Source organism: Notamacropus eugenii, chromosome 1, assembly GCF_028372415.1.
Source record: "Notamacropus eugenii isolate mMacEug1 chromosome 1, mMacEug1.pri_v2, whole genome shotgun sequence".
Taxonomy (NCBI): Eukaryota; Metazoa; Chordata; class Mammalia; order Diprotodontia; family Macropodidae; genus Notamacropus; species Notamacropus eugenii.
In genome coordinates this window covers 320,797,456-320,809,432 of record NC_092872.1, presented here as the reverse complement: position 1 = coordinate 320,809,432, position 11,977 = coordinate 320,797,456, and the positions used below count along the sequence as shown (strand labels likewise).

At 35.8% G+C, this 11,977-nt stretch overlaps 1 pseudogene; it reads left to right on the top strand.

Moving 5' to 3' along the window:
* Positions 1–366: 366 nt before the first annotated feature.
* Positions 367–1,755, top strand: LOC140517354 (elongation factor 1-alpha 1 pseudogene; annotated as a pseudogene).
* The last annotated feature ends 10,222 nt before the right edge of the window (positions 1,756–11,977 follow it).

The window sequence follows — 11,977 nt, the reverse complement described above, 5'->3', positions numbered from 1 at the left end:
TGCATGTGATATTATTGTCTCCATGGAATACTGAGAAGATTAGAATGGATCTTGCAACATTTTCTTATTGATCCTATTTATAATCAATTGATTATGTTCTGTAACTGACTAGATGGTTATGGTTCAACATTCAGCTGGCCTGTAATGGTCTAAATTTTGAAATCCAGTTCTCTTGCAAACCACTGATCTTTTCTTGTCTCAAAAATTTAGCTAGTCTTGAGCAAATATGACTTGACATAAAACAATTAGACCTACTATCTTTACACTACCATGCTTTCCTTCAAGAATATGTGATTTGGCTTTTTTGAAACGGGTTTGCTACCAGAACACAGGTGTTGTGAATACAATCACTAAACTTCCACAGAAATGGACAAGGAAAAGATACGCATTAACACTGTCGTCATTGGACATGTAGACTCTGGCAAGTCCACCACTACTAGCCATTCATCTACAAATGTGGTGGAACTGAAAAGACAGCTATTGAGAAGCTCAAGAAGGAGGCTACTGAGATGGGAACGAGCTCCTTTAAACATGCCTGGATCTTGGATAAACTGAAGGCTGAATGTGAGGGTGGTATCACTATTGATATCTCCCTGTGGAAATTTCAGACCAGCAAGTACTATGTGACCATTATTGATGCTCCAGGACACAGACACTTCGTCAAGAACATGATTACAGGCACATCTCAAGCAGACTGTGCTATCCTGATTATTGCTACTGGTGTTGGTAAATTTGAAGCTGGTGTCTCAAAGAATGGACAGACCCATGAGCATGTCCTTCTGGCCTACACACTAGGTGTAAAACAAGTGATTATTGGTGTAAACAAAATAGATTCCACAGAGCCCCCCTTTAGCCAGAAGAGATATGAGGAAATTGTCAAGGAATTCAGTACAACCCTGATACAGTAGCTTTTGTGCCAGTTTCAAGTTGGAACGGTGTCAGGATGCTGGAGCCTAAATCTAATATGCCCTGGTTCAAGGGATGCAAAGTCAGTCGTAAGGGTGGCAATGTGAATGGAACTACACTGCTTGAAGCTTTGAATTGCATTCCCCCACGAGCTCATCCAACTGACAAGTCCGTTTGTTTACCCCTCCAAGATGTCTACAAGATTCACAGTATTGGTACAGTACTTGTTGGTGGAGTGAAAACTGGTGTTCTAGGCATAGCGGTCACCTTCACACCAGTCTGTTACAACTGAAGTAAAGTCTGTCGAAACGCACCATGAAGCTCTACGTAAGGCTCTGCCAGGGAATAATGTTGGTTTCAATGTCAAGAATGTGTCTGTCAAAGATGTTCATCATGGTATTGTGACTGGTGATGGCAAGAACAACTCACTTGTGGAAGCAGCTGGTTTCACTGCATAGAATATTATCCTGTACCATCCAGGCCAAATCAGTCCTGGCAATGCACCTGTTTTGGATTGTCACACTGCTCACATTGCTTGCAAGTTTGCTGAACTGAAGGCGAAGATTGATCGTCATTCTGGCAAGAAGCTGGAAGATGGTCCTAAGTTCTTGAAATCTGGTAATGCCACCATCGTTCATATGGTTCCAGGCAAGGCCACGTGTGGAGAGTTTGTCTGATTTTCCTCCTCTGGGTCGTTTTGCTGTTCCTGATATGAAGCAGACTGTTGCAGCTGGTGTCATAAAGGCAGCTGACAAGAAGGCTGCTAGAGCTGGCAAGGTCACAAAATCTTCCCAGAAGGCCCAAAAGCTGCATCAATATTCTTTACAACACCTGTCACCCAAGTCTTAATCAGTGGTGGAAGAACAGTCTCAGAACTGTTTGTCTCAATTGGCCATTTAAGTTTAATAGTACAAGACTGGTTAATATTTACAATGCATCACAAAAGCCTCAGGAGGAAAGGAATGTTTTTTGCACCATGTATTTAGTGGTAGTTTTAACTTATTAGTTTTTAAAATAAGAAACAACTTGACCAAAATTCTGTCACACAATTTTGAGACCATTAAAGTAGTTTAATGTCAAAAAAAAAAAAAAAGAATATCTGATTCGCTTTCAAAATAACTTTAGGCCGTTATCTTGAAACTTTGAAGTGGACTCAATTAACTACCACTGCTTAGTCACAGATAGAAGTGTTCTTAGGCCCCATTTCCAACTTCCAGATAATCATATTGTTCCCCATGACTCAGCTTTATAATCAGTCCTGTTGACTTTGAGCCCTTAATGTCACCTATCTTATTCTGTTCTTTGTTCTGTACTCACCAAAATCTATAAAAGAAGAGTTGTCTTTTGCTTTGAGTCTTTGGTTGCTGAATGAGTCAGTCACTGACACTTTTTGTTCTCAGGTTACCAGTCCTGATAAGAGAATGTTGTCTTGCTTACAGAAATTTGCAAATTAAACTAAAAACAATGAATATTTGATAAAAATTCCTATGAATTTTCATACTTAATATACTAAAATGACAGAGAATTTACTCATTACACATGTAATATGAAAATCACAAATGCAATACATCTCAGCAATATGGGAGAGTCTCATTCAGAAAGGAACAGAAGGTCAAATCAGCAACAAGTATTTATTTATTAAATACATATTTTGTACCAGGCACATTGCTATGCTAAGTACTGGGGATATAAAGGAAGGCAAAAAATAGTACCCGGTTTTTATGAGGTAAGTCTCATTCATAGAGAGAATATGAAAAAAATAATCATGATTCCATATATACATAATGTATATATATGTACATATATATACATATGCATATATATGTATTTATATGTATGCATGTGTATATATACATACATATATGTATATGTATATATACATATATATATATGCGCTACAAAGGTACTAGAATTAGAGAAGATGGGGAAAGTAGAAGGGGGGGAGATTTTATATGAGAGGGGAAGGAGAACATATGGCCCACTAGGCAGAGATGAGGAGAAGAAAAATTCCAGCCATTAATAACACAAGCAGTAGTGGGATAGAACCTTTGGTGAAAGTAGTAGCAAGGAGGTCAGTGTCACTGGATTGCTGAGTACACGGAAAGGAGTAAGGTAAAATAAGATAGGAAGAAACCATGCTATGGAAGGGTGTAAAATTCAAATATGATTGCATATTTTTTCCTGGATGTAATAAAGTATCTGGAATTTGAGGGATATTCTGAGATCTTGGCATTAGGAAGACAATTTTGATAGCTGGACTTAGTATGAACTGGAGGGAAGAGAGTACTGAGGCCTGGAGAACAAACAGGAGGCTAGCACAATGATTCAAGTTGAGCTGGTAAGAGTCTACCTCAGAGGGGATTCAGTACCTGAGGAGAGAAGAGGGAACATAACAGACATGTGATGAAAGTTGAATTGACATGACATAACTACTGATTGAATATGGGATGGGGCTAGGAGTGAGCTTGAGGCATTGAGAATGATAGGTAGTTACTGGAAAAGTTTCTTTCTTCTGGGACAGAAGATAAAACAACAAAGGCCATTAATAGAAATAGTTCAGATGTGCTCTACATCTGTTACTGAATCTAGGCATCTTGTACTCTGTGCATCATGAGCTCAACCCCCTTCCGCATCCACTGGCACCTCACCTCCTGGCAGGGAAAGTTCCTTTCTGGTCTCACAATCCTTTTTCTCACTGTGTCTCTTGTACAATAATACAGAACTTCATCCCCGGTGTTAAGGGAATTCATTTGTAGATATAACATGCTGTTGCCATCATCTCTGGAGATGGTGAATCGATCTTTCATGGAGTCTACATAGTATGTACTACTTCCACCAGTGCTAATTCTTGCAACCCATTCCAGTCCCTTCCCTGGAGCCTGGCAGAGCCAGTTCATCCAGTAGCTACTGAAGGCAAATCCAGAAGCTTTGCAAGAGAGACACAGAGAACCTCTAGGCTGTCTCACATCTCCTCCAGATTCCACCAGCTGCACATCACACTGGACCCCTGCAACACAGAGACATTGCTTTAAAGTAAATAGTCACATTAAGTCACCATTTCATATTTTCCACCTTTCTCCATAAAACTACCTCGGAAAATATTCAGAAGGACAATCCAGTTCAGTCTAAACTTCATGGTATGCTTCTAAGTTAGTCCTGTAGGACACAAACAGCTTGAACTTGTCTGCCAGAGAGGCAGGTACAGGTTTTAGGCTGTTTTTCATCCTAGTAGGGAGGGACCTAATTTGCATGGTTTACTCGATTCAAAAAGAAGAACATCTTCCTCCCTGTAAGAAGTTTCTTTCGTGAACTTCAGTAGGAAAGTTTTCATACAGCTTGTTCCAAAGCACTGGATAATGTTGGTGTCACTGAAACTTCCAGAACTCATGGTTTTCACTCAGTATCAATCATCCCACATCACTTCAACAAGTAAACCACATGTTGTAATCCTTTGTGTGTTCCTAATGCATTTGTAATCAGTCATTCATATTTTTGATTGCACAAACTCCTCAAATATCTTCCAATTCCAATGAATGATGAATAAAATCTTTTTTTTTTTTGTAATCTCTTTCTTATCAGCGTCTCTTGTCCTGATCCCTGTCACTCTATTGGTTCCTGAGTTAGTTTTTTACCTGCTTTTACCTGGGATTATATTTCACTTAAATTATTTCCCCATAGTCCACTTATGGTCAACCATTGACTTTCTAGGAATATCTCATATTCCTTGTTTCACTCCACTAGGTGAAGAAACTGAGTTATGAAAGTCACAGTTCAAAATAAGAAAATTAAATATCTCCTCCAACTAATGCCTTATCTCTCTCGAAGGCATATCCTCTTTGAAGGGTCAGAGAAATTTTTATCCTCTGAGACACTGACCTAATAGTCTGATTTATGGAGCAAGTATGACTCAGATTTCTATGACAAGACCCTCGTATTTTAAGTACCAGCCTCATCACCCAGAATATCTACTTCTATTGCCACTTGCTGAACATTTAATTGGATACTCAGGAATATGTTTTCATTCCCACTTCTACATTCTTTTTTTTTTAAGAAAAAAATTTTGTAATTTAAAGGCCCTTATGATTTTAGAAAGCTATATCCAGGGTTCTTTCTGAGATCATCATATTTTTTGACGACTTAACTCTATGGTGGAAAAAAAACATAAAAAGACATCAATCCCTCTCTAAATCACCATTACATCTATGGTGTCTTCATCATAGAGGAGGGAGGATGAACCATGTCTATTTGTTATCTCTCCCCTGTTATTGTTATTTCATTTCAAGTGGTTCCTTGTTTTGCTATTACTTACAAATTAAGCATAACATAATACATCGAAGTTATGGGCAGAGTTTATTGTCTGTAGAAGAGAAAAGGTACCATTTGTACTCCAAGTGCTGAATCCACATATCGTTGTTTCAGATATGCTAGCAAAAAGGGTCTTAGGCTTTTAGAGTTTTCCCATTTCAGACACTAAATATCTATGTGTCCTATTCGTACATAGCAAATGTTACAAAACGGGAGTGTCCCATTAACTGTTCATAAAGCAAATTTAAAGAAATATTTACATTTTTAGCTCCCTTAGTTACCATGAACAATTTTAATTATCCTAAGAATATTTGGCACCCTTTCTCATATGATTAAGGCAACTGATGTCACGTGGCCATTATCTAGATTTGAATTGATATAAAAGGCAATCTAGCCAGTTGCATTTTAAATGAAAGGAGAGTTAACTCTGCTGTCAGGAGGTAAGGAGAAAAGTAGCTCCAGGGAATACAGTTTTAAAGCTTACCAGAAAAGCCACTGTTCCCATAAAAAGCTACATTGTCACTATTGTGAATGTGCAAATTAAGTGCAAGAACCTATAAAGGAAGATACCATCTGTAAAAAAAGAAAAAACTCATAAATAGAAGTATGAAGAGAATGATTTTACATATATACATATTTGTGTCTAATAGCCATTTCTAGGATGGATGGAATAGAATAAATATATTTCCATGATATTTTTTTAAGAGTTTATTTAAATTAATTGAAAAGAATAGTAAGCAGTACATGATAGATTTGCATTTCCTTGTGCAATGTTTTATTATCCTGTATTATGGAAATGCTTGTTTTATTCCATAAATTAAAAAAATTAAATACATATTTTTAAAAGCAACATGGGAATTTCACAATAGACAAAGGAAATTAGTGTTTTGAACTGGCAAAAACTTGACTTCACTTGTCCGTGTATTCCATATATATGAATATACATATATACATGTGTACACACACATGTATATACATACACATATATTCACATATATATTTACATATATATCCACTAGTATACTCTGCATATGCTCACTCTTCCACTGAATCTGTCTGTATTTGTGGGAAAGTGTGCCTCACATTTATGTTTAAAGATTCATGTTCTAATTGTTGTCTTTGCTTTGAACTAATTGAGTCAAGTGGTTTGGGTCCATGAGTTGTTTACCAACTTCTATATTATTGGAGCAGAGAGATTGGAATGTGATATTCCAGATGGCAAAGTAACTAGGATTATGTGGTGTCCCAAATGGGGAAAAACCATAATACTTGAATGAAATCAGAAGCCATTAACTTATACTCTGTGTAACATGGAATCCCAGACATGGTGACCTATTAAAAATCATAGCTTAGAAACTAAAGCATAAATTCTATATCTAAGTAGTAATTCAGATAATGTGTGAGGTAAAAGCAATAACAAGAATATCATGACATGTTTATTACTCTTTGGACCAGAGTAAAATCTTGTCTTTAAGCTTTTATTGAATAACATTATGTTAAAGCTCAAGCCTGGATATTAGGTCATTACTAAGCAGAAAAATCCAAATATTCACAAATTAGTAGTGATCCATTCTCCTCCCTTTTTCTGTTTTTTGTACTCACTCTGGAAATTGATTTTTAGAGATTCACCAATCAGTCTGGTTGCTACCAGAAAATGAAACTCTTAGCACAGATTCCTCATACTGTCTCAATATAAGTAACCCAATCATCAATTTAAAGGAGCTCATTGGCCTTTCCCTTTGGTATCAATTTACATAACTATTGTTGGAAAGGGATGAAATGCAGGATTCCTTGGGTTGGGGAATTTAATATTTTAGAGATTACGACCAAGATGCACCTACCCAGATAAGCTGAATATAAATCCTTTATGAGGAATGTGGATATTCAATTAAATACAGAACTTTCAAGCATTCCTTATGACAAGACTGGAGCTGGATAGAAATTTTGACTTCCAAATGCAAGACTCAAGAAAAGCGTAAAAAGTTAAACAGAAAGAGAACTTATGAGAAGTTTATTAAGGTTAAACTGTTTATATTCCTCCATGGGAATATGACACTTGTAAATAATAAGAACTTTCTCATTATTAGGAGATTTAGGAGTATGTATAGACAAAGAGTGAAGGTGTGAGTTGAATATGAAGGGATAATATCTAAAAATATACAATTAAGGGCAAGGCAGGCATGGACTGGAATTGACAGTTTGGTTGACATTTGGGCAAAGTGTCAGAGAGTTCTCCAGAATGGTTAGATAAGGTCACAGCTCCACCAACGATGCAATAGTGTCCCAATTTTCACAAATCTTGTCTAGTATTTGTCACTTTCTTCTTCTATCATATTAGCCAATGTGATAAGTATGAGGGGATACAATGGAGTTGTTTTAATTTGCAATTCTCTAATTAATGATAATTCAGCATTTTTCAAAAGGCTATTGATAACTTTGTTTCTTTTTAAGTTATTTAGCATTTTCTTTTTCCCAGTTACATGTAGAAGTGATTTACTTTGTGTTCCAAATTCTCTCTTTCCTCCATCCTTACCCCCATTATTGAGAAGGCAAGCAAAGTTTATAAATATGTAGTCATTCAAAACATTTTCATAACGGTCATGTTGTGAAAGAAAACATAGACAAAAGAAACAAAGAAAGAAAGCCTCAACAAAAATAAAGTATCTTAAAAATATGCTTCATTCTATTTTCAGACACCACCAGTTCCTTCTCTGGGTGTGAACAGTACTTTTCCTCATAAGTCCTTCAGAGTTTTCTTGCATTTTTACATTGTTAAGTATGACTGTCATTCTTAGCTGATCATTGCACTGTATTGCTGCTACTTTGAACACAATATATTTCACTTTGCGTAAATTCATGTTAGTCTTCCCCAGATTTTCTGAGAGCATCCTATTCATCATTTCTTATAGTGTAATAGTCCTCTACCATTATCATGGCAAAATGAAGTGGAAAATCCAATAATATGTTGTTTACGAGAGACTCTTAAAACAGACATACACACAAAGTTAAAATAAGAGGTAGGAGCAAACTTATTATATTTCTTCTCAAATGACAAAATGCAGGGGTAGCAATTGTTATCACAAAGTAAAATAAAATGTAAACATAAGAAAAAGAGAAAATCAGGGGAACTACATTTTGAAAAAATATACCATAGACAATAACAATATAAATACATTAAATATATAATAATAAATATATAAAATTAAATATATAAAATAAATATTTTATACATACGTGCATCAAATGGTGGAGCATTTAAATTCTTAAAGGAAAAGTCAAATGAGGTACAGACTGAAATAGCAAAATTATGCAAGTAGTAACATAAATTTTCACAGTCAAATACTTGAAACCATAAAATAATTAATAAAAAAAAATTAAGAGGATGATTTAGAATTTTCATTCTTCTTAAAAAATATATTTTATTTTCAATTCACAGAACCAGGCAAGAATTTTCATTGCACATTGCAAGAAAAAAAATTGATTGCACAAGAAACTTTATAGCTACCATATACAACTTACTATTCACTCCAAATATACAAGTAAATTATTATGTAAATGTGTTGTGTTTTTTCCTTTTTTTCTTCCCTCCCACATCCTTGGACCCTGCAACGGGCTACCACCAGATACAAATAGATATACAGAGAGATAGACAGGTAGATAGATAAATAGATAGATAGATAGATAGATAGATAGATAGATAGATAGATAGATAGATGATAGATAGATAGACAGATACAGACAGATACATGTAAAACTATTCTATACATACTTCTATTTATCAGTTCTATCTCCGGATAGCATGTTTTTTCATATTTCTTTCATTTTTAATTTATTTATAATAATCATAATGACATATCAGTCTAAAATAAATCAAATTTTTTATTAAAAGTTTTTTTCTTACTGTATACAATGCTCTACTGGTTCTGTACACTTTGCTCTTTATCACTTTGCACAAATCTTTCTATGCCCTTCTCAAATCGTTGACCTCCTCCTTTCTTGTTGTACATTAGTATTCCATCACAACTTGTTCAGCCACTCCCAGCTGATGGAAATCCCTGGAATTTCCAGTTCTCTGTCACCACAACGAGAGCTGCCATATAAATCTCATTCACATTCAAAGTTATAATCACAATTAATGAACTTCCCTCCATCTTATTTTCCATGTCTTTTTTCTTTCTCAGTCTTTTTACCCTATCCTTGTTGCCTTATCTTCTCTTCTCATCCTCATACTTCCCATTTCACCCACCCTTCCAAGAGTATCTCCTCTCCACCCCCGAATCCCCCAAATCTCAATTCACATATGCCTTCAAACATCTTCCTATTTTCTTCCCACTCTCCCAAATCTCAATCCACATGCCTCAATAAAAGTCCCTCTCCTAATCTGTCATGGAGTTTCTCAGTTCTCTACATATTCGAAAGATGGCTGCATCCTTCTACATGTACATTTGTCTTCTTCCACCCAGGTGATATTAAGAATCTAGTATCACCAGCCTTCCACTCCCACCCTATTCCTATGGTTTTGAGGAAAAGACAGGAAAAGACAAAAACCACTGGTTAATTTGAGTTTTCAAAAAATAAAGTAAAAACAAATGATTAATATCTAAAGTCAAAAGGTTGAATGCACCAATAATGATGATAAAATTAGTTTACTTATCAACAACTTTTTTCTGATTATATTCCAATGAAACTATCAATTCAGTGAAGTAGATGAATAATTACAAAAGCATAAATTTCCCATATTATTAGATTAAAAAGACAAAATATTTTGGAGTCTACTTAGGAACTACATGAATACAATCAAAAAAATACTTTTCACAAAGACAGGCCTAAACAATTGGAGAAATGTTAATTGATCATTATTAGACCAAGGCAATATAACAAAAAAGGCAGTTCTACCTAAATGTGTTCACTTATTCACTTCTATGACACTGAAACCACCCAAAAAATTTTTGTCATGCTAGAATAAATAAGAACAAAATTCATTCGAGAGAACAAAAGTCAACAAAATGAAGGAAATTAAAGAGAAGAAGGAGAAGAAAGTCAGCCCAGCAGTACTAGATTTCAAACTGTGTACAAAGTAATCATCATCAAAATAGTTTACGACTGACTGAGGATTAGAGTGAAAGATTAGTAGTATAGATTAAGTATAAAATATACAGTTGTCAATGACCTTTGAAACTGAGAATTTGATAAAACAACATAGCTGAGCTTTGGGGCAAAAACTCACTCTAATATATAATTAATATAAGTAAACAATCAGAAAGGACACTATAGGAGTGAATGTTTATATTCCATTGAGGGAAAGTGATTCCTTTCCCCTTAGAACTCTTGTCATATTCTTGAGGTCAGATTTGGGAAAGTTGTTTGGGTGTGACAGAATTCATTTCAATATTCTCTGTTGCCACTGGGAGGTTTTATTTACATGCAGAAGGAACACAGGCCTTGTCAATGAGGAGGTAATGAAAAGGCCCTGACATTTGGGAGGACCAGGCATAGATAGGCAGAAAACTATAAAGCCTATAGATGTTCAGAATTATCATGTACTTTTAGGGTTTCATGGCGAGTGAAGATTACAGATAAGGAAGAATTTTATGATACAGGATGAGGGGGATGGTTGCTTACAGGATAAGGACAAATTTTATGACAGAATAAGAACAAGAGGACACACAAAAAGGAAGAAAAAAGTCATACTTTTGGTTATACAAGACAAGGTGAAGTCTTATGGTATTGCATGACAAGGGTAAAAGGATTTTAGAATGCCCTTAAGAACTACAGAATGAGCCCCAAAGGCCTCAACAAGGGTTTTACAAAGTGCTGGAGAAAGAACTCTTAATGTTCTTTTAACTATTAGGGCACCATATGCTGTATCCACATCATTTCCCCACTTAACCACTAGGCAGGAGAAATCTTTTGGGAAAAATGGTGAAGATCATTATCTTCAGTAGATATTTTCTGCTGAATATGGGCACAGACTCCATTTAGGGGCCTAGAATATTTTTAGGAGGGGTCATCAACCTGGGGTGTAGAATGTGGTGTCCATTGAGTCCAGGGTGTAGAGAAGTAAACCACTCAAGAACATCAAGGACAGAGGCTGGTATCCTTGCCACATGACCATCTGCAAATGGACCACAGGCACTATACAAGGCACAAATCTTATTAGCATATTAAGTAGGCAGGTCTCAAAGGTCAAGAGGATGAATTAATCAAAAGGAGTGTAGGAATGGGAGAAAAGAGTGAAAGAACCCATGAAGCCTAAGAACTGTACCCTCATCCACAGGAAAGAAGCTGGCTATAAATTCTTCTTTCATTGAGCCTTTTTAACCATGTTTGCAACTCAGGCCTGGACTTTCCTTGAGTTATTAATGTAAACACAGCATGACATGCTAACAAGAGCACGGACTCCTCCTTAGGAGGGAAAGCAATAATGGAGAGATATCTGATCATCCATTACAATATTAACAAGGAAGTTTAAGGACTCCTGTAGATCCAGAAGTTAGCTAGTTCTTCCATAGCAACAGTTCAATTAGTTAAGATTGCTTCATGCTCTATGTAACCACTAGTTAAGATTTTTCTGAGCCACCAGAATAATCCCAGAAATTCCTTATAACTCTCACATACAATTTGGAAGGAGATGTGGCAGAAAAGATTGCAACTGGGAACCCAATCAATCCCAGGGCTTACCTACCAAATAAAGTGTAGGTGTTAAGGTGCTGTGAGATCAGGATAATTGAGCCTTCACGCAATTCATCAGGATATGATGTTAGTT